At 37.9% G+C, this 24,093-nt stretch overlaps 1 protein-coding gene across 1 annotated transcript in view; it reads left to right on the top strand.

Moving 5' to 3' along the window:
* The first annotated feature begins 1,552 nt into the window (after positions 1–1,552).
* The window catches only part of NCKAP5 (NCK associated protein 5), a 918,970-nt gene continuing 896,429 nt past the window's right edge, over positions 1,553–24,093 (top strand). Inside the window, exon 1 of the mRNA XM_064484702.1 lies at positions 1,553–2,014. The gene's annotated coding sequence lies outside the window, so the exon portion shown is untranslated. The remainder of the gene's footprint in view (positions 2,015–24,093) is intronic.

Genomic DNA, 24,093 nt, shown 5'->3' with positions numbered 1-24,093 from the left:
GGCTCTGTATGGGTTGGATGTCCATGGAGCTGGCACTCATCTTTTCTCCCAACCTTTTGTTGCTCTGCTTTTCCAGAAAGAAGCCTGTTCATACACTATGCTAGTTTTAGTCTTTGAGCTGTCTGACACATTCACCCAAGCAACTTGCATACGTCATATTTTCTCTTGTACTGTCATGTTATGAACCACAGACAGTTTTATTGAAGTGAGGAAAAGGCATCAGAACAAACTTGACAATGTTTTCTGGCTCACATTTTCCACTGAGAGGCATCCTCAAGGTGCCAAGAACTTCCTACATATTCTGAGTCTAAACGAGGGGTTCTTAATGAGGGGTGAAAATCAGGATTACTTGGGATGCTTCTTCAAAATATACTTCTAAATTTGTCAGCCCAATTTACATAGGGTGTTTCAAAGGCTTTTGAGCAAAATATTGGTAAAGAACTACTTGAAAAGAATTCCATTTATTTGTTATTTTAGAGGCATAAAGAGTATATATATATACACACACATAAATATATATGTATGTATATATATATATTCTTTTTCAGATACTTTTCCATTATAGGTTATTACAAGATATTGAATACAGTTCCCTGTGCTGTACAGTAGGACCTTGTTGTTTATCTATTTTATATGTAATAGTATGTTTCTGTTAATCCCAAACTCCTGACTTACCACTACTCCCCTTTCCCCTTTGGTAACCAAAAGTTTGTTTTCTATGTCTGGGAATCTCTCTCTGTTTTGTAAATAATTTCATTTGTATCATTTTTTTAGATTCCACATATAAGTGATATCATATGATATTTGTCTTTCTCTGTCTGATTTGCTTCAGTTAGTATGATCATCTCTATGTCTATCCATAAACTGACATTTTTTTCAGAGTGTTTTAAACTTCTCTTTGGCTCACAGACTCTGGGTGGTGATGATTATCCACTTTGACTCAGAGTGAATTTATTTGTGACTGGATTTAGTGGAGGCCACAAACTAATTATTGCAGTCAACCTAAGGAAAAAAATAAAAGGAATGAGGAAATGCCACAAGTATTGGCAATATTTATTGCAGCATATGGCTAATGTGTAAAGAGGTAACAGAACGATGTATCTCAGGGGATCATTCAAAAGGAAAATTAACTTTTCAGGCAAACCGAATTATGCATTCTGCCCCCTCCTGTAACGCTATACAAAGTCAATGTTTGTGAAGAGTAGAACTGGGGGTTATAAATCAAGCCTTTCATAAAAACGGTTGTGTCTGCAGGGAATTTTTTTTTTCCGTTGCCATTTTGGCTTTTAGATGAATGAAGAATTTTCTCAGCAAATTATTAATTACTCCTTCTTGCCTACAGAATTGAGTTCACTGTAATTCTGGAGGAGTCAATGGTATTCAAACTGCAGCTTTTGATGAAGTAATCGGCTGCTTCTGGGGCCTTTTTCAGCTGCCCTGGGCGTGCTTCACATGTAAACGACTGCCAAATGGATTCTTTCGACATTCCAGCCAATTAAAATACATTTAAAGTGCAGCTGGTGGAGAGGCAGGCCGGGCGATTGTGCAGAGGACTTCAGGGCAGAGAGACAGAAAACAAACTTTGCGGGAACCCCAGCTCGCGCAACGCAGCCAGGCGGTGGGGGCAGTGGAGAAAGTCCCCAAAAGAGGCTATCTTTAGCTCCCGTCAGAATCAAAGATGACACTTTGAGCACCACCTTAAAAGACACAAAAGAAGGAAGCGTGTTTGTTAAGGTGTCAGTTTTCTCCCCCTGCCTCTTGAAACTCCGCGTTGGCTGGTTGCCCAAGGTGGTGCTGCATACAAATATTGACAGAACACAGCAGTGTTTGTTAAACCCAGCCGGGGAAGCCAGTGATTAAAACTCTTGAAGGAAGATCCGAAAACCCCAGGAACTCTCTCCTGAATAGCCTTAGAACATTGACCGAATGAAAGAGTGAATTTCGTTGACCGAATGAAAGCACTGAGTGGGCTAAAAGGGAAACATTCACCGTCCCTGTCTGCTATGCCTTTTCGGTAAGGACAGAATTTTCTTTTCTCTCTCTCTCTCTCTCTCTTTTGTTTTTCTTTAATGTTTCTGTTGGTGCAGAGGCAAGAGCTTCCAACAGCCTCAGTAAGCGCTCGCCGCCAGAGCTCGGATTTGCAGAGCGCACAGTTTGCCTGTGATTTTTCCGGAAGACATGAGTGGATTGCAATGTGTAAATAGACGCAGGGCATCACCCAGCACGCACGTGGAGTCAGCCCGGGCTTTTCCGGAGTTCAGAAGGATACTTGTTTTAGTGTTTGCCTCTGCTGCTCTGTCCCAATATTTTCTGCCTGTGTCCTGGTGTCCTGAGATTGATTGCAAATAGATTCCTCCTTGGATCCCATAGGTATGCTGCAGGGGCTTGTTTCATTTTTCTTTTCATCGCAAATACTGTCTGGTTCATTCTGCCAGTCCCACACCTATGCACAAGAAGAGTGTTTTCTTCCTCCGGGGTTAATATTCAACCAGACACAAGCATTTTGTTTTAGGAAAGCACATCCCAAGTGTTTGGAAATGCCTTGCTTTATCTTGACTTTCACTGGAGAAGCTGCTAAGTTCGGAATTTGTTCTGAATCGCTCTTTTCTTATATTTTAAGGCAGCAGCTGCAGCTGCACTGTCTCTGTGGTTCTGCAAGCTCAGTAAATACCCAGCTCCGCGGTTTGGACTCCAATGTCCATCTTAAATTCCTGAGAAAGCTCAAGTCAGAGCATGGCTTAGCAGGGGTATTGATTCCTATCCTTCAATTTACCAAAGACACACAAAGTTCCTGATTGTTTCCTGTCGTAGCTGGCCACGGTAGGGCCTTTTTGGCTACAGGTCTGTTCATTGCAAACAAAGAATCTTGCACATTTCACGGTGGAGGATCGCATTGCAGTGTCCTGAGCTCAGTTAAATGCGCTTTATTAATCTTTAATGTGCCAGTAGCTGTGAGGCTATGCCAAACTGAGACTTTCCAAAACTCTTGGAGCTACCTGCTGCCAAGATAAACCGTGGTTGGCCCAGAAGGGATATTTTAAGGAAACTCGCAAGAGCAAAGTTTTACCTATTAAGTTTGTCATGAGTCAATGAAAGACATCTTAAATAAAAGAGAGTTCAGAACGAAATGCCTCAGCTGTGCCCTCTGTGTGAGAGCCCTGCTGGTGGGAGTCCGTGTCCTCACACACACAGCGGTCTATGTTCCGTATGGGGAGAGCATAAGGCGTTCTACTGTGTGGGTGTTGGGTTGTGTTGATGAAATGGATGCTGTGTGAATGCAGAAGGCCTTCCTGCCTGTGGCAGTGTCTGATCCCAGAGACAAACAAGGCTACCCATGTGGTGGCCACTTGTCCAATGTAACCATTTCAGACATACCAGAAGAGCTGGTGATGGGCAGAGCTTACAGAAATCCACTTGGACAGAAATGTAACTTTGTACAGAAGAAAAATGGCATGGTATACCTCAGAAAATTGGGCCGTGGAGGTGACCTTAGAACTCAGAGGACAATGGGAACGTCTGTGTGACTGACCACGTCCTGGAGAATGGACAGTGGTGGCCTCTGGGGGCTGTGGGTTGCTAACTGTGCTAACACAGGGTCATGGTGTCATCATAATTCCCTGAGGATGTAGATCATAGTTAAAATGGACCCTGCCTATAAACACCAGTCCTGTAAGCTGAGACTTCATCTGTCAGGGTTGCTGTGAGGAGAACACTGAATTGGAGCTGAGAGGAGCTCCAAGATCCTTTCTGATTTAGAAGCAGTGATGTAAAGACATTCTACACACATGGAAGCAGTGATGAGAAAGGGTCAAGAGTGAGGAAAGCCCAACATGAAGTGGGTAGTTTTGTTATCTTCAGAGTCAAGCCCAGTCTTCTTCCTGTGGCCTGGAACAGGGCTGACAAGCTAGGTGGGTTAAATCTGATTGCCATGATTTTTTGTAAATAAAGTTTTATTGGCATGCAGCCACACCCCTTTGCTGACAGAAGGTCTTTGGCTGCTTTTGTGCTACCGCAACAGAGTTGAGTAGTTGCAGCAGGGACCCTTTGGATCCACAAAGTCTGAAACATTTAGTATTTGGCCCTTTACAGGGAAAGTTTTAGAAGCTAGAGATGGAGAACAATGCTTCTCAAATTATCTCATGGACCAGTTTTGTTTTTGTTTTAATTTCCAGCCTGTTATGGACTGATCATTTTATTAAGTATGGTAAAAATGTTGCTTGAATGTTGTGGCAATATCAAATTGCTACAAAATTTCTCTGTCTTTACTTACATTTTGTACTTATCATGGATCCTCAACAAACAGTTGGCAGACTGCTGCCAGTCTGTGGACCACACTTTGAGAATCTATAGCCCCTGCTGAATTTTCTGGTCTTGTGCCATTTGTCCCAAATCTCCAATCATGCTACTGTTCTTTCTGAGGATTGTATTCAATAAACTCTTTTCCATATTTAGGCTTGTGCTACTGATGTTTGCTCAACCTGGACGTCTCTAGATCCTCCCTTAGCTCTTTTTCGCTTAAGGGCTCTGCTTCCTTTCACTTCACCACTCCACCTGCAAAATCTTCCCACGTCTTACATCACTCTTCCTTTATAGCCCTTGTTACAACCAGTGCTTGTCTTGTGGGTTTATTTGTTGATCTTCCTATTCGTTTCCCTTTGTTGTTTTACATTCAGTAACATCATCCATTTCAGCAGGTTCGAGCAGAAAGGAATTTCATATTGGTTTTAGGTGGCGTATAAAATCTTGTAGGAGGAGGTCTACATCCAATCTAATCACTGTGCTAGACCTTGGGCGTCCAGTGATGAGTTAGAGAGGTAATAGTCGAGAAGGCCTGTAATCTACATCCAACCCCTGTGGCAGAGCTTCTGAGACCATGCCTAGAACAACAGAGAATTCAACCACTATAGCTCTGTCCCTTGCTATATGAAGCTAGGATTCAGGAAGCTGACGCCACCACTGCTAGCTCCATGATTACACTGCCTCTCCTGTCATCTCCTCCCCACAAATGAGCATTTCTGTTTCTTGAAACACGTGTGGCTAGGGGCAGGATACTGGGATTTTTGCTAAAGAGATTGCAGAGTTCCCAAACCTCTGGTAGGAACAGCAGATATATAGCATCTACCTCCTGACCTTCACTCTGATCTTCAAATCCCACTGGGGCAGGGGTGTTCTTCAGGGTGGAATCTGGATCACGGCAGAACTTGAGCTAAGAGAGAGTCAGGAAAATGCCACCTTAGGTTTTTTTAGTCTTTAATGTTGGAAAGGAGTCACCAGAATCTGCCTCCATCCTCTGTTAGAATGGAATCTCCATGAGAGTAGGGACCTTGTCTGCTCATTCATACCCTACACCAATGCTAAAATAGTGCCTGGTATATGTAACATGCTCAGTCAATGTTAATCATAAGAATATATGCATGAATTAATGACACATTCCCCAGAAGTCTGTGATTTATGTAGGAGGGTGGCATGTGTCATACGTGAGGGAGATTCATGAATATGAGCCAGCCTGGGAAATGTCTCTACGGTGGGATAATATCACCTTTGGAATATACTCATGTAGTGAGTTACACTCAGTCTGCTCAGGACTGGGATTATTCTGGTTACCATCTAATATCATTTACTGAGGACTTACTATGAGCCATATACTACACTAAGTGCTATATATGCATAACTCATTTAATCTGCAAAAAAACCTTAAGTAGGCATTATTTCCATTTACATAGAGAAAGCAGAGACTATCAGTGGAAAAGTGACTTCCTAAGTCACAGAGCTGGTGAGTGGTAGAGCTGGATTGTATCCCATGACTTTTGAAATCTAAGTTTGCATCCTTCACCTATCGTTATAAACCTGCATATGATTTATTTTTCTGGTTGTTGTTCCTTTACCTAAGACTCTCCTGTTTTGTTTCCATCCTAGTGTCTGGTTAATCTACTGATTATCTACTTTGTGCCTTAGCAAGGTGAAATCCAGGCATCAGGGCTGAGATATTGGGACAGGTCCCTGGTCATCATTACTGAATATTGCAGAATATTAGCAATGAATCTGTGGGTCTATAGGTGAGCATATAATAGGAGTCAAAAAGAACTAAATATACAGTGATTAAGGTATCAAAAATTGCTCTTAAGACAAAAACCCTAGACAGCAGAATATTTCTGTTATAATTGGACAAACTTCTAGCCTCATTGTATATGTTTGATTAGAAATTTCAAGTCTTTGTCTTCTATTTGGTTGAAATTCTACTTCATATCATTTTCATTAAACATAATAATTGTGACTTGTCATTTTGTAACAGAGAATAAGTTGAAAATTATTTTTATATTTAAAACATCAAAGAACTCAAAGATACCTCTGGAGAAAGACACTTTGTCAAGGGGTGGGAGATCTACCAAAGATTATTTGACAGCAGTATCTATGATGAGACAAACCACTTAAATTCCTGACTGTAGTGCCTATAAAAATGCTAAAGGAAAGAGGAGTACTTCTGAAACGGTGGAGTAAAAAACCTCTGAATGTCTACTCTTCCATAGAAACAAGGAGAACACTGATAAAAATGGTCCAAATCAACTTTTTTGAACTTGGGAAATTAAACAAAGGCTTAAGACAATCTGAGGAGCATTTATTCAGGAAAAAACAAAACCAAAACCAAAACCCTGAATCTCAGTTCAAACAGTGTGCTTTGTGTCATTTGGCTTGCCCTATTCCTAGGCACCTCTTCCCAGCTCTGAGGAAACCTTGAAAATTAACAGTTTTTCCATCACGGTAGCTGTGAAAATCAGTAGTGTAGCAGCCAGTGGAGGGGAAAAGCCTGTTTCAAGCTCTACAAAGAGCTTCATTCCCAGAGAATTCGCATGATTTGACCTGTCTGGTAGCTCCTTGGGAACTCCCACTGGTAGGTCTTGTTTTTTATTTGAACTGATTCAAAACTCAATGCAAAGAACTTTTCTCTTGGGACATTTATCACAGAAATTAACATTGCAGCTGCCTGAGGCAGCAATAAGAGTTGGGGCAAACAGGATGATAATCAAAAAAATTCTAAATGAAAAGCAAGGGGAGGAAATGTCCACTGGGGTGTTGGAAAGCTCACATGTTCCTGGAAACATAAAAGGCGTGCACGTGTGCAGAGGTGTGCACATTCTCAGGAATGACCTAAGAAGTCCCTTACCTCTCTCACCTATAGCTGACCTTGAGGTTCTGCACAAGCAGGGAATGAAAACCAGGGAAGAAGTGTAAACAGCTGGCAAATTGAAATGTGCCCCACTATACACAGAAATCCCCTCAGCAAAGGATGAAAGACTTATTGGCTGAAGGCATTATAAAAAAGATCTGCCCAGCCATTAGCTGGCCACTAAGCTAACCACACATGACAAAGAATACAGACTCCACAGAGTAAGAATAGGGAAAGCACTAAAGAAATAGCAAGAACAATTACAGCAACATCAAACAGAAACAACAACAAAGCTTGATTGGAGGACAGATCTGATTTCCAGAGTTACCACAATAAATTATTTTAAAAGTTCAATTTTTAAAAAAGCTTATGAGACAGGCAAAGAAGCTGGAAAATATGTTCCAATCATGGGGGTGGTGTAGCGGGAAAGGCAGTCAATAGAAATTATCTTTGAGGAAGCTCAGGCACTGTACTTACTAGACAAAAAATTTAAGGGGTCAGTGATCATAACTATGTTCAAGAAACTAAAGGAAATAATGTTTAGAGGAATAAAGGGAAATATGAGAACAATATCTTACCAAGCAGAGAATATCAATAAAGAGAAAAAAGCTTAAAAAGAAGCCAAACTAAAATAAAAACTTCACTGTTGGGTTCAACAGCTAGGTTTAAGTAGTCAGTAGAAAGAATCAGAAAGTTTGAAGATAGGTCAAATGAAATTATTCAATATGGAAATATAAAGTAAAAAAAGAATAAAAATTAACAGATCCTCAGAGACCTGTGGGACACCATCAAGTGTACCAGTGTACACGTTATGGGAGTCTGAGAAGGAAAGGAGAGACAGAAAGGGGCAGAAAGAATATCTGAAGAAATAATGGCTGAAAATTTTATATATTTCATGAAAATGGGAATTTACATATCCAAGAATCTCAATAAATTCCAAGTAGGATAAACCTAAAGAGGTTCACTCTGAGACATAATCTAATTGTCAAAAATCAAAGAGAGAATCTTGAAAGCAGCAAGAATATAGAGCCTTGTTATATGTAAAGGAGTCTCACTTATACTAATAGCCAGTTTTTCATCAGAAACCAGGGAGGCTAGAAAGCAGTGGAATGATATATTCAAAGTACTGAAAGAGAATCCTATATCCAGCAAAACTGTTCTTCAAAAATAAGGAGAAATTAAGACATTACCAGATAAGTGAAAACTGAGAGAATTTATCAACAGAACTTTCCTTCCTTAAATTACTAAAGGAAGACATTCAGGCAAAAATAAAAGGAAACTAGATAGTAACTTGAATCCACACAAAGAAATAAAGAGCACTGGTAAAATATAAAAGACAATTTACATGTATTTTTTGTTTATAACTCCTTTTTTTTTTTTCTGCCTGATTTAAAAGATACCTGCAAGCTGGAAGTTTAAAACTATGTTGATGAGCTCATAATGTAGAAGAATGTAATGTTTATTACAATAAGAAGACAAAGAAGAGTATCTCTATAGGAGCAAAGTTTTTGTCTATTGAAATAAAGTAGATATTAATCCAAGTAGATTGTTATATTAGATAATTAGATAATCTAGATGAAATAGACAAATTCTTAGACACAAAACTACTGGAACTGACTCAGAGAACAAACAAAATACCTGAATAGACTTTTAATAGGCAAAAAGATTGAATTAATGATCAACAGACTTACTACAAAGAATAGTGGGCCAGATAGCTACCTGGTGAATTCTAGCAAACATTAAAAGAAGAATTAAAACTAATTTTTCACAAACTCTTCCGAAAAATAAAAGAGAAAGGAATACTTCCCAACTCAGTCTATGAGGCCAGTATTACCCTGAGACTAAAGAAACAGGAAATAAAAACAATAGTCTGATAATGTCTTATGAATATGGGCACTATAATTCTCAAAATACTAGCAAACCAAATTTGGCAACATATTAAAAAGGATTATACACTATGCCTAAGTGAGATTTATTCCAGGAATGCAATTTTGGTTATGCATATGAAAAAACAATGTAACACAAAAACATTAATAGAATAAAGGCCAGAAACCATGTGCTTATTTCAATAGATGCATTAAAAACCATGTGACAACATCCAACACCTTTTAAAACTCTCAACAAACTAGGAACAGAACTGCCTCAACATGATAAAGAGCATCTACAAAAACTTACAGGTAATATTACACTTAACAGTGAAAGGCCTTTCCCCTTAAAAAAAAAAAAATATATATATATATATATATATATAACATGTCTGCTCTCATTACTTCTATTCAATATAGTTCTAGCTAGAGCAATTAGACAAGAAAAAGAAATAAAAGGCACCCAGATTGGCATAAAGATGTAAAACTATCTTTATATGCAGGTGATATGATTTCGTATATAGAAAATCCTAAAGAATTCATTTTAAAATAGAATTAATAAGTGATTCAGCAATGTTATAGGATACAAGATCAATATACAAAAATCAGTTGTATGTCTACACAACAGTAATAAACAATTTGAAAATGAAATTAAGAAAAGCAATTCAATTTATAATAACATCAAAAAGAAAATATTTACAAAGAAATTTAACAAAAGAAGTCCAAGAATTACGCACTGAAAACTACTAACCATTGATGAATGAAATTGAAAAAGACCAAAATAAATGGAAAGATATCCCATGTACATGTATTGAAAGACTTAATATTGTTAAGATGGTGATACTCCCCATGTTGATCTAGAGATTCAACAATAATTGTTATCAAAATCCAAGACACCTTTTTTCTTTTAGAAACTGACAAGCTGATAGTAATATTTATATGGAAATGAAAATGACCCAGAATAGCCAAAAAACAATCTTAAAAAAGAAGAACAAATTTATAACTCATAGTCCTTGATTTTAAAAGTTACTGGGAAGCAGTAGTACAAAAAAAGTGTGTTACTGGTATAAGATTAGACATGGAGGTCCATGGAATTAGATTGAGAGTTCAGGAATAAACTCTTATATTTATGGTCAACTAATTTTTGACAAGGGTTCCAAGACAATTCAATGCAGAAGAAAGAATTGTTTTTTCAACAAATGGTACTGGGAAAGGTGGATATCCACATGTAAAAGAGTAAAGTTGGGACTCTTAACTCCTAACTTACGCAAATATTCAAAATGTATCACAGACCTAAATGTAAGAGCTAAAGCTATAAAACTCATAGAAGAAAACATAGGAGTACAACTTCATGATTTTGGATTAGGTAGAAGTTTCTTAGATATGACACCAAAAGCAAAAATGACAAGAGAAAAAATAAAGACATCATTAAAATGAAAAGCTTTTGTACCTCAAAAGACATCATTAAGAAAGTGAAAAGATAGTCCATATGATGGAAGAAAATATTTGCAATATCGGATAAGGGACTTGTATTCCATACGATGATATATTATTCAACCAGGATATATAAAGAACTCTTACTATCAACCATAAGACAAATAACTCTTAAAAAATGGGCAAAGGATTTAGTCATTTCTTCTAACAAGATATACAAATGGCCAATAAGCACATGAAAATATGCTCAACATCATTAATCCTTGGGTGAATTCAAATCAAAAGAAAGTGAAATACCATTTTGCACCCATTAGGATGGCTATAATGAGAGAGATGAACAATAACAAATGCTGGCAAAGATGTAGAGAAATTAGAACCCTCATATGTTGCTCGTAGGAATGTAAAATGGTACAGCCTTTTTAGAAAAGATTTGACAATTCTTCAAAATGCTAAACATAGAGTTCCCATATAATCCAGCAGTTCCTCTCCCAGATACATACCCAAGAGAATTGTAAACATATATCCACACAAAAACTTGTACATAAGTGTTCTCAGTAGTATTATGCATTATTACCAAAAAGTAGAAAGAACCCAAATGTCTTACATGACAAATAAACAGAATGTGGCATATCCATACAGTGGAATATTATCAAGCCATATATTGGAATTAAATACTGATGCATGCTACAATATGGATGAGCCTTGGAAACATTATGCTAAATGAAAGAAGCCAGACACAAAAGGCCACATACTGTATGATTCCATTTATATGAAATGTTCAGAATAGACAGAGAGTAGTGGTTGCAAGGGGCTAGGAAAAAGGGAGATTGGAAAGTGATTGGTAATTGGCATGGTGTTTCTTTAGGGGGTAATAAAATATTCTGGAATTAGATATTGGCGATGGTTGCATATCTCTGTGAATATACTAAAAATGGAATTGTGCTCTTTAAAAAAGATAACTTTATTGTATAGTGTTATATCTCAATAAATATGTTATTTTAAAAATTGCTAAGGGGAGAAACCAGAGTAATTGGACACTCCAGAATCAGGTCCATCTTTCCAATTTTTGAGCATGAGGCAAGAGTGCAAATAGAGGTCTACATGCCATACATTAAACATTTAAAAATTATGAATCAAACACCATCTTAAATATATTTTCCTTCTTCCACTTTGACAAATACACCTTTGTCCAAAAACAACTTTGTACTGTTGGCTATGGGAAGTCAGAAAAGACTTTAAGAAGAACAGTAATGTAATCATATTATCATTTCTGTAACAGCTTGTTGGCAGTCCTTTCGAGGTGTGAGTAGGAGAGAGCCTGGGGACTGCAGTTAATAAGTGAGGATGATGGTCCCACCAGGAACTGGGGAGGACTCTAAGCAATGTCACAGGTATAGAGACAGTGTGACAGATACAACAGAGATTCTAAAAGCTGGGTCAGCAGAAATGGATGGGGAAGGAGGGAGGGGAGAGAAGAGAAAGAGAGGCCAATTGACCTTTAGAGCTTCCGTGACTCAGGCTGGTGACATCATTGCCTAAGAGAAAAAGATGAAGGAGGCTTTGATGGACATGGAGGAGTCTTGAGAGCTGGGCTTTGGATATGTGAGGCTGGACATCAGGTGGAAGCGACCAATGAGTATTTGGAAGTAGATGTCTGTTGCCTAGAAAAGAGGCATGGGCTAATAAAACAATTTGGAAGTCATCAGAATTGTCAAAATCCCAGGAGGGAGTAAGATTTCACAAGGGGGAGAAAAAAGAGTAAGAAGCAAATGGTAAGAGACACAACAGAGCAGTACCATTAATAATCAGGCTGAAATGTTTCTCCTAAAAACCAATCACAAATATAACACCGTTTGCAGGAACTCTCATGTTGTACATATAGCAGGGTCTCAATCACATGGCAAGCTTGAGGCTGTTGGTCAGAAAATGGTGATTATACTATGGTCCATAACCAGTAGCGGTTGGGATAGAACAACCAAAATCAGCTGAATTGTATGTGGAAAAACATGTAACTGAAGTTTTAATTTATATATAACATGGAGCTTTTATCTTAAAAAAAAAAAAAAACTAATATATGTGTATATAACTGGCTGCAGTTTGCTTGTTAGGATTGTTTTTGTGTGATCACCTGTGTTTGAAAGAAGCCAAACAGGCTGTTAATTGCCTTAACTGGATGACTATGCCATTTAATGTTATTACAGGATTTTATACCTTGAAAGTACTTCAGAACCATTAATTAGACATTCCTTATCAGCTCCCTGCATTAGGCATTACCATCCTGTTTTTGTTCTTGCTGCCACTGCCGTTGCCCCACGTGCTATAATTGATGACAGGTTACTTGATTGGACTTCATCGGGAAAAGCACTTTGAACCAAGAACCTGCCTAGTCTTTGGTTACTGAAATAGCGTTGATTCGAGTTTGGTGTTGCAAGGTTTTCTGTGTGTTTATTTGTTGAATGAACAAAATTCGCATGTTTTCAGTGGCTTAAGCTGTTGTCTGAAACACCCTTCTGTACTTTGATTGGCAAAACCCAGGGCCATTACTACCTCCTGTCATCCCAGGCCCAGTCTCAGGAGTCCCCGTCTTCACATCACCAGGAAATGGCCCAACATTTGGGCTGTAATCTCGTTTCCTTGGTTTCCCTGGGATTTAGCAATTCTAAGAGAAGCCAGTATCTGTATAATAAGTAACTGGACTTAGTTGGTGGAATACGAAAAATTAAGAAGTTAAATGTGTTAAGCAGGTTTTTAACCTTCAATCAGCAGCAGTCACATATTTTCAATGAATCATGAAGGAGCTAGTTTTGGGGAAAACCTTAAAAGAGGTAAAGATAGCATGCCTCTCCATGGTTGATCCTCCTTCTCTTCTGCCCTGGCTTCTAGAGGTCCTACAGCAGGATTGCCTGTCTCCTCCTGCTGTGATTTATAAGCCATGCTCTTTTATGCCCTTATCTGCATCCTATTTTATTACTCTGAATGGATATAAAGCAGGTTGCTATGAGGTAGATTATCTCACAGTCTGATGGTGGAAGTGTCAAATGGTGTGGCTTTTATGGAAAGCATTCTAGCAATATGTATTAGAGTATTTTAATCTATTTTAATTTATTTTATTCTATTTTAATTTATTCAAAGGAAATAATATGTGGTATGTACAAATATCTACCTATAAAATTATTCATTACTATATTATTTATAATGCTAAAATAAAGAAAACAACTATCCATCAATAGGGGAATTGTCAAATAAATTATGGATGGAAGAGAGCTCTTATAAATCTACAAGAAAAAAGATTACAATCCTAATAGAAAATAGTTAAAGAAAATGAAATGCAGTTTACCAAGGAGAAATATAACTGGCCGAGTAGCTTTTGAGCAGATGTTCAAGCTCATTAGAAATGAATGAGATACAAATGAAAGTAATGAGATATTATTATGTTACCTATTATTAGCAAAGATTAAACCATCCTAATTGATGAAGAGGTGAAAATCAGGCCTCCTCATTTACTCTTGGTAGGAATAAAATTGGGACAAATTTGAGGGGGAGTAATTTGGGTCAGAGAGAGCATAATTTTGACCCAGCAATGCACTTCTAAGAATGTATCTTAAATAATCAGAAAGTCTACGAAGGCTGTGTATAGGATATTTATAACTGATATTATAACTGTTATAACCCTTATACTAGTGAATAAGTAACACTTATACTAGTGAAAATGGAATAATCCAAAGTCCCTTGGAAGGTGGTTGTTAAATAAATTGTAGTCCAACCCCAGGGTGCAACACCATACATCCATTAAAAAGTGACACATATCTAGTTGATAGGAATAATGCCTTTGATATAGTAAGTGGAAAATGTAAACTAGAAATAAATGTATATTATAAACTCATTTTTTAAAGCTGCATCTATCCACGTGTATGTGTCTGCCTACAAACGAAAATTTGAAAGTACTTCCACTAAAATGAGAAGATAATTTTTACCCTTATTGTACACTTTTGTATTGCTGAATTTGTTTTTAATTCACGTATATTAACATCATAATCAGAAAAATGCAGCTTCATCATTGTAATCAAAGAAGTAAGATGTTACCTCCATAAGATGAAATACAGAGAAATTTAAAACAGTGATTTTTGAAAAACTGTCAATGAAATGATGCTAAATAAAAAATAATTACAGAGAAAAAAGATGGGGAGGAAATGCATCAAATGTTAACAGTGTTTATCTAAAATACATAAGAGAATTACAGCCATAACTAAATTATTGTAATAAATATCTATTGATTTCATATTCAGGATAAAAATGTTTTAAAAACAATTTAACAGAGGTATTTGTATTGTGACCAAGTTCTCCATACTCTCTATTTTTTAGGTGCCACAGATCAGAACCTCATAGTTATAGCTACTAACACTCACATTAAAAAGAAACTATTATAGGGGGTAGGGTATGGCTCAAGTGGTAGAGTGCATGCTTAGCATGCAAGAGGTCCTGGGTTCAATCCCTAGTACCTCCTCCAAATATAAATAAATAAATAAACCTAGTTCCCTCCCCCTCATAAACAAACAAACAAAAAGTAAATGTTGTCATGCCAGATATTCGTCATAAGCCAATTAAAAAATTCTTGTATGTGGAAACTTCTATAATAGTGCACCCTATAGACACTGTGGTAGACAGATTTTTAGTTATTGGATCTTCCAGGGAATTAGGGGGAAATGTCACATACACACAAAATACTTCTGCACATTTAGTATGCAATTCACAGACTTGGGTAAATGGTAAAAACAAATTAGGAAGCATATTATTATACTGTTTGCTTTTTCAGATACAGAATTTGGAAAATTTGGTAAGATGTATTTTTGACCAACTCATCCAAAGTAATAATTTACCCACCATCATATTATCTTAAATTGATTTATTCCTATGAACCGTCTTCAGTTGTGTCATCTTAGAACACCTTTGATTTTCACAATCCTATGAGTTAGGCAGGGCAAATATTTACAATTCATGGCTGAGGAAAGAGCTTCAGAGACATTAATTAACATGGCTCAAGATATCAAACTGGAAAATGGAGGAGCTGGGATCTGAACTCACATATTTCTGATAATCCAGGTTAGTTACAGTTACTACTGGGAATTGAATCAGTGTTTACTGACTCCAAATCCATGTGTACCATACCATTCTGTTCCCCCAGAAGCTTAAAATGCCTAGGGATTGAATTCTGATCTGTCTTCTAACAAGACACCAGTGAGCATAAAGAAAAAGAGAATTCCAGGTAAAGGAATGAGTATGCTAAGGCATACACCAGGAGAAGGGGTTTAGGGGTGGAAGGGAGATGGGTAGAAGCTCAAACTCAATGTCTGCAAAAGTGGTACAGGTGTTATAAGTAATGGAAGCCTGCCAGGAGTAAGAGAAACAAAATCATGATAATAAATGAGAGCACCATTGGATCTCATTGTGGTGTAGACTGCAGGGATTCCTGAGGAAGTGGGTGACTCAGAGAGCCTGTCCTGCTGAATGTCTGGGGGATGTAGCTGATACTCAGCACCAGCAATTGTTGCCAAAAAGAAGCTAGCTCTGCATTTCAATTTTTTAAAAAAATGTTTAAAAGAAGCTGTAAATTGGATTTTTTGGTCAAATTTTCCTATTTTAAAATACTAGCATTAATTTTAAAATAACTTTTTTTGGTGGGAAGGGATAAATTGGGAGTTTGAGATTTGCAGATACTAACTACTATATATAAAATAGATAAACAACAGGTATCTACTCTATAGCACAGGGAACTATAGTCAATATCTTGTAGTAACTTGTAATGGAAAAGAATATGAAAAGGAATATATGTATGTACATCTATGACTGAAACATTATGTTGTACCCTTCAAATTGACACAACATTGTAAACTGACTATACTTTGATTAAAAAAATATAATATTCTGCTGGCTGACTAAAACACATCTGAAGGCCATCAAAGCCTTCAGTTTGTGATTTGCTGGTTTGTGATTTCTGGGTTTACTAGTCTGTCTGTGGGTGTACTAGGCTCTTGACCAAATTCAGTTGCGTTTCCTTGATGTCTTAATTATACCACCGTGATTCTTAACATTAGTCCTTACACATTAGGAAATCCCTGCTTTCCTCTTCTTCACACCCACCTAAACCAGCCACCCCTACCCTGGTTCTTACTCAGGTTCCATCTCAGGGATTGGAAAGGAAGGTTGCCCCTGAGAGGACAGCCCCAGTGTATCCCCAGAACAGTCTAGCTAAACACCGCTGTAGGTGAACTCTGAGGACTGACCCTCAGGGCTTGGGAAGGGTGTGCTTTAATTAAGTTACATTTCTGTCTTTAATTATTATCTAGACGAGAAAGTTTTGCAAGACTGTAAATGTATGGTAGTACCTTGGTGATACAAATCACTCAGGTTTTCTTCCTCCAGGGAGAGTCCAACCAGGAGGTACCGAGGAAAGTGCAAAACATGTATGAGTGATGGCACTAATTGCCATGTTAAATCTGCAAAACTGGATTAAACATGTGACTATGGCCTTGACCTGAAATTGGCAAAGATGAATGTCCTCCGAATTCCATAGAAAGGGTCTCAACAAAGGCAAAATGTACACTTCTCTCTCACACACACACTGTTTAGTCCAGTGAACATTCCAATGCATCTTTGAGGACATCTTCACTTTGGAGATACTTCCCTTCATAAACCATCTCGGGACTAATTTATAACATAACCTTTAAGTATGTAATGTTCTTCCACTTACAGTGAGTTTTTGATCATGATTCTTTATAGAATATTTGGAAAATATCACAAAATATAGGGAAAATGATAAAAAAAAATTACATTTAATCCCACCATCACCCAGAGACACTCACTCTTACAACTCTGGCATGAATATTTAGCCTTTTTGCTATACTTTCATGAAAAACAGACAGATAAATGAATGAACAATAACAGCAAAACATCCGAAAGCAAACAAACTCTTGACTTGGTATGAAGAATTTGAATATCAAGAAATGGATTTCTGTGCTAAATTCCTTCAAGATAAGTAAGCAGAAAGGAAAAATGCCGAGGCGAGACTAGAAGAAAGTCAGAATCCAACTAGTCAGAGGGGAGAGTGAGCACTTCCTCTGTAACACTGTAAGCACACTTTGACTGGAGGGATGAAGGTCGAGGAAGACAGAACCATTTGGGGTGTTAGATACAGTCATGACAGGTGAGAATACAGGTGAGACACATATGAACACAACTTGCAGCTCTTGATAGAAATATAGAGGATTCTTACAAAATAATACGTCTTTCATAGCTTTGGGTGGGAGGGATTCTTACCCTAATCCACCCGAAACACCTTCCTTTAGTCATTCTGTCTCCAGTACTTTCTTCCTAATCAAGCAATCATCATAAGTCAAAGCAAAAAATCTAAACTATTTTGAGCACTTACTTACATGTGTATTTGTATGCAAAGTTCCAATGTGTACCTTTTAGATCTGTCCTCTATTATGTATATACACTGTGTCATTTAATTTTTTAGTAACTTCATTGAGATGTTATCTACATACCACTTAAAGTGTGTAGCTCAGCATTTTTGGTATATTCACAGATTGGGTAACTATCACCACTATATCATTTTAGAACATTTTTAATCACTCCTCAAAGGAACAGCCTACCTATTAGCAGTCACTCTCACTCACCCCAAACAAATCCACTCTATTCTGGTACTGGACCCTTATCTGTTACATGATTTGCAAATATATTCTCCCATTCTATTATGGCTTGTCTTTTTATGTTTTTAATGGTATCTTTTGAACCGCAAGGGTTTCTAATTTTGATGAAATCAAATTTATCTATTTTTTTTTCTTCTTTTGTTTATACTTTTATTATCTTTAAAAATCCTTTGCTTAACCCAAGGTCATGAAGATTTACTTCTGCGTTTCTTCTAAGAGCTTTATAGTTTTAGCTCTTACATTTAGGTCTGTGATCCTTTTTGAGGTCATCTTTGTATATGACATGAGGTAGGTAGGAGTCAACTTCATTCTTTTACAAGTAGATATCCAATTGTTTCAGCACCATTTATTGAAAAGACCATTATTTCCCAATTTAATGCCTCATTTAATTTTCACAATAGTCCAGTGAAATAGGAATTACTACCCCTGTTTGCAGATGAGGAAACTGAGGCTCAGGGAGGTTAAGTGACTTTCTCGATGCCCTGAAGAATTCCAAGTAAGAGGTGGAATTTAATTGGACTCCAAGGGAAATGTCCTTTCTAAGATGGGCATCTATTTCATGCCAGGTAGTAAAAGAAACACACTCACGAAAGAATACTCATCATTTGATGCCTTTCAATTTTTTTTTTTCAATTAAATAGACCCTTCCTGAGGAGCCATGAGTGTTGAGAGCTCCAGGACTAGGAAAGATGAATAAGCACAGTTGTTATTTTTAAAAGCTAGTAATAATACAGTAGAAACAAGGGAATTCCCTGTAAGTAGGATGGCTGTAGAAGTCAGGAGTTTTGGTCAAAACAACAGAAAGCAGCTCAGAGAGCCACAGTCAGAGTCAGGAGGAGCCTGGAGGACCAGCAAACAGACCAGAACGAGGCAAGTCCAGCGGCTCAGAAGCAGGGAAGGACTGTCTTGAGAAAGTAAGGTCAGGACATCATGGCCATTGTGGAACCCCACTGTTGACACTGAGTGAACCTCCTTGTCTCCGAGTTTTTGCATCCGTAGGTCTAGATTCAGAAACAAAGTGGGAGTGTTGGTCTAGCTGGTTGAGCCTAAGATGTGTGGCCCTGCCATGTGGGCAGAAGGGGCATGCCACTCAACATCCAATCCTTGGCACACACAGTGAGGCATCCCCCCAGATAACAGGGGGAGGGGATGCTGGAAATGCCCACTCCCAAGACAGTAGAGAAACCATTCTTCCCTCTGGTATTCCAATTGCTTTCTTTGTATCCATGAGCCACAGAGTCAGTTAGTCTCTGTCTTATTCTTATTCCTCTGAGTATTTCACATGCCCCATTTTCTTAATGAGGATATAGTTTCTTTCTGGTTAGGAACTGTGTTTTCATGCCACTACTATGCATCCTCATAGCACCCTGAATACAGGCTCATGTGTTTTCAAATGGCTGATGATTCCTAGGATACCCCAGGGACCACAGTCCGTCCTTCAAAACCCACGTGTTGGATTCTGGATAGCCAATTTCTAATCTTCAGTCAGATTTTCCTTCCTGCTCCAGATGATTCTAAGGCCCCAACCGTGACATCAGTTGAGGGTGCACATCTGGATGGGCTCAGTGAGAGGGGACTCTGGGCTAAGTCATCAGTTTCACCTAGCACACACATTGCTGCTAATATTGCCTTCGTCTTGAGCTTTCTAACTCTTGAAGGTAGTTCTTTTTAGTGCTTCTATCATCCATCACATTTCTGTGAAGTTTTGGGTTCTTTCCCTTGTTTATCATCAGGGGCCAGGACTGGTTGCCTTTTCTGCTTTACCAACCCCCAGGGAGATGAGTGGAATCCCCCGAATAGCTGAGCTCTGACTCAGAGCTGTGAGGACCTGCTCCCCTGGCCTCTCCCCACTCCCTCCATCATTTTCCGCAGTTTACAAAGCCCTGGGGTCGTGTGATCCACTCACAATATAAGTATCCGTGGCTGCAAAGCAAAATAACATCAGGTTCTTATTTTAATCCTACACGTTCAGCATGAAGGCAGCTAGACAACGCGGAAAGCATCAGTTCGTTGTCGTGTCATGTCCTGCTCTAGTTTTTCTTGTCCTTGGGAACTGCGGGCTGTAATGTCTCATCTTTTTTAAGAAAGTAGTTGCCTACTGTTAGTCTTTGGAAAGAATATGCAGGTTTTGCAAGGGACAGGACAGAAGGCCAAGGTTAGGAAAGATGAGTAAGTGCAGTCATTAATTTGTAAAATGTTCACAAAGTCTGCATGCTGACCCCTGATTGAGTGAAAACACATGGAACGGGTCTCAGTGATTTGGACCATCAACATTGTTCATTGCTGGTTGGATAATACATGTAGCCAGCCTCTTCCCTTCTTCCCCAAACACGTATACCCTTGCCCAGCAGCTGTACTGCCAGCCTTGTTCTTCGTGAGTGTTACTGAGGGTCCTGCAGAAGGTGGGGGGAGGGAAAGCTGATCAGGATACACAATGAGTTGTGTTGTGTTGGTGTCCCAGGGGGACAAAGTTGTTTTGTGATGGTTGTGTCGGCGATGGGAGAATTGGGTGGGGGAAAAAATCTCTTGTTCATTAGGGTTTGAATCTAAAGAGAAATAAAAGATGTCTCCAATTGTGAAGCTTTAAGTAAATCCTCTTTGTATTTAGAGTCTAGACAGATGGAGGGGATCTTACACTTGGTAACTTTTATTTTAATTGGGACTTGGATTGTTGGTAATTCTTTGCTCCATTAAGACAAGAGCTGTCCCAATACCATCTCTGCCTGGGAAGAGATGGAATTCTGAAGCAGGGAATGTTGCCGGGAGGGGTAGAGGGGGTGGAAGTTTATCTTTATCATTCCCCATGACTATTTTAGGCTTATCTGTCTTGTCCTGGAGGCTACTTTCCAGACCTTATGTACCAGGCAACTGTTCCCTGCCACATTTTTCAGATCTGCTGTATGAATCTGATGATGGGGCTTCATTAATACTTACTAATTGAGCACCTACTGTGTGCCAGACACTATTTTGTGAGCAAACCATAACAATAGCTACTGTATGAGTATTTACCACGTGCCACGTGCTTTGTGTGTCTTACGGCGCTTCCTCCACAAAAGATGGCTATTTTGCAGATGGGGCAACTGAGGCTCAGTGAACTTGAATTATTTGTCCAAGGTCAAATGGCTAATGGGGGTTTTAAGATGGGAATAGAGGGACTAGAGGGACTCAGTGCTCACCCTCTCCTACAAATACATAAAAAATACATCTGTGAAACAATTCTCACAGAATACCTACTGAACTCTGACAGAAGATCTCATACAAGTAGAGCTACGAGAAAAATCTTCACAAAACTGTATAAACAACAAGAACCTACTGTGTCCCACAGGGAACTATATTCAATATCTTGTAATAACCTATAATAAAAAAGAATATGAAAGGGAATATATACATGTATAACTGAATCACTATGCTGGACACCAGAAACTAACACAACATTACAAATCAACTATTAAAAAAAAATAAAAATCAATCAAAATTAGGATAAAGTTAACATCATCAAAAAAGTCTCAATGTGAGAGGTGGCAAATGATGCAAAGGGAATTGAAGGCAGATTTATCCTCATACAGTCAACTAAACTCGGTGTTAAAATAATAATTAGCTGAGGTCACTAGCCACTCTAAAGGTACTGGAAAAGACAGAAATTTGGATAGAAACTGCTCAGGCAATGGATTCCAAGCTTGGGAGACAACCTGTCTGTGCTTCTTATTCCCTCAGTAGGTTTTACAAAGTTTTTGGCCAGAGAAAACCTGCAGAGCAACTTGAAAGCTATATAAAGCAAATGTGTAACGCTGTTGGCAGTGTTCTGAAGGTAGCTACCAAGAATGCATTCTACAGGGAGGGATAAAGAACCAATTACTGGCTGAAATCCATTTTGAATGGAAAAGCTTTAATGGAGGAATTCTCCATCACTAAGTTGCTGCTTTCCGTTTAATTGTCATTGTTCACTGTTTTATTTCTAAATCTTCTTGCATGTACATACGTGACTACATTGGCAGGCAGTGGAAGTGTATGTTTATGAACTATGTGTTCTCCTTCCTTAGAGAGTGAATAACTATGTGACTATACCCCACACCCTCTTCTCTTGCCATGTGATTATTCCTGGTTTTGAGTAATATACAACATACATCTCTATTAACATTTGAGAACTAGTTTTCCCTAGTATGTTTTTCCTAATTAGGAATTATGTGGGTGAATCACAATCCTTCTACTTTAGTATGTCAACATAGGAACCAAACTTTATGTGCTTATCAGGTGCCTTTCATGGCTTTTGTAAAACGTTGAGTCACTAAGCCATTCCCAAAAGGTCTTGCAGATGTGTCAGATCAAGGGATCATCTCCTTTGAGCCATACTTTCCCACTTAGATGTTTTCTTCTGTTCTTTTCTGAAGATGTCTTTAGCAATTGTTCCTGCCTGTGGGCCATGAACTCCATGAGTGGGAGGAGATGCCATATTATTGAGTAAGGTGTGTAAATTCGTATGAACTCCAAGCAGCCATATATGTGCTACTATTTTTCAAAAGCATGAAGAAGTATGTAACATAATGTAATGAATTGATGAATTATAATGCCCTTTAAAATTTTTTAAGTGCTCCTGAACTCATAGTAAGTTTTAACCATAATCTATTTTCTGAATCAGCAAATGGGAAAAAAAAATATCCCCTGGAAGGTTGTGAAAGTTTTTGAGGTTAAAAAAGGAAACTTCATAATCAAAAAAGTATGGATTTATGCCCTACCTCAATTCAAATCTGTTTAAAGTATTTATACCATTCATGGCCTGGAATATGGACTATAAGTTGATTAACTTATTTTCCTTCACTTTCCAAAACAAAGAAATGAAAGTCTGAAAAGGTTCATTTCCCCCCACTGTTTTTAAATCTCCTTTGTTTTCTTTCCCTAATCTCCTTGTATTGACTAGAAAATTTTTTTGCCCTCCTTTTGCCTCTAATGCAAAGAAGAAGGATGCTTGTGTTTTATTGTTTACTATACTTGGCAGTTAGTTTCAGGTAGGACTTCTTTGCCATGTTACGGAAGTACTCTTCTATCTCTGATTCACTTTAAATGAACAGAAGTCAGGAATACATGTTGAATTTCACAAACAGCTTTTTAAGTTTCTACAGCTATATAGAAGCTTAACTTCTTGATCTAGGATTGTAATAAATGAAATCACAGTGAACCATTCTTGTTTATGATCCCTTCTTTTAAAATTACTGATCTTGATGTGTTACTCTTTTATTTAAGACTTCATAATGAGTTTGGCCAATAGATTTCCTTTTTTTTTTTTTTTTATTTACAAGCTTCGTCAAGATTGCTGTCAGGTTTATGCAAGTTTGACGAAATTAATTTGGATGGCTTTCGTCTTTCTCTGTGTTTCAGGAACTGTTTATATAGACAAGGCAGTTAAGCGCAGCCCTTGAGCCCTTGGGCTTTGGGGATATGTACAGACCTCAGTTCACATCCTGGGTTGTTCCTTGCCACTTTTATAACCTTGGGCAAGTTACTTAACTTGTCTAAGCATCACTCATCACCTGCAACATATAAACACAGCACCTATCCTAAGGAGGTTTTGTGTGATTAAATGAGATTATATAGGCAAAGCCCTTATCACAGCTCCTGGATCATTGTGAGCTTTAAATAAATGTGGCCGCTGTTCAGATAATGATGATAAAGTTGATGATGATGAAATTGTTATTATTGCATGGAAATTTTCTTTTCCTGGAAATTAGTGTAACAATGAAAGAGTTTTTAAAAGAAAGATTTTGAGACAGTTTTCCTCAAGTTCTTCTTTAATTTATTCAGTTTTCCTATTTTTATTCAGTTAATTTTAATATTGTTTTCAAAAAAAACCTTGTCTTTAGATTATTGAGCTCTTCAAAATTATTAGAGCAAACATAAGCTATAGAGATTGCACTCTATATATGTA

Source organism: Camelus dromedarius, chromosome 4 (genome assembly GCF_036321535.1).
Source record: "Camelus dromedarius isolate mCamDro1 chromosome 4, mCamDro1.pat, whole genome shotgun sequence".
Classification (NCBI taxonomy): domain Eukaryota; kingdom Metazoa; phylum Chordata; class Mammalia; order Artiodactyla; family Camelidae; genus Camelus; species Camelus dromedarius.
This window is presented reverse-complemented; position numbering and strand designations above follow the sequence as displayed.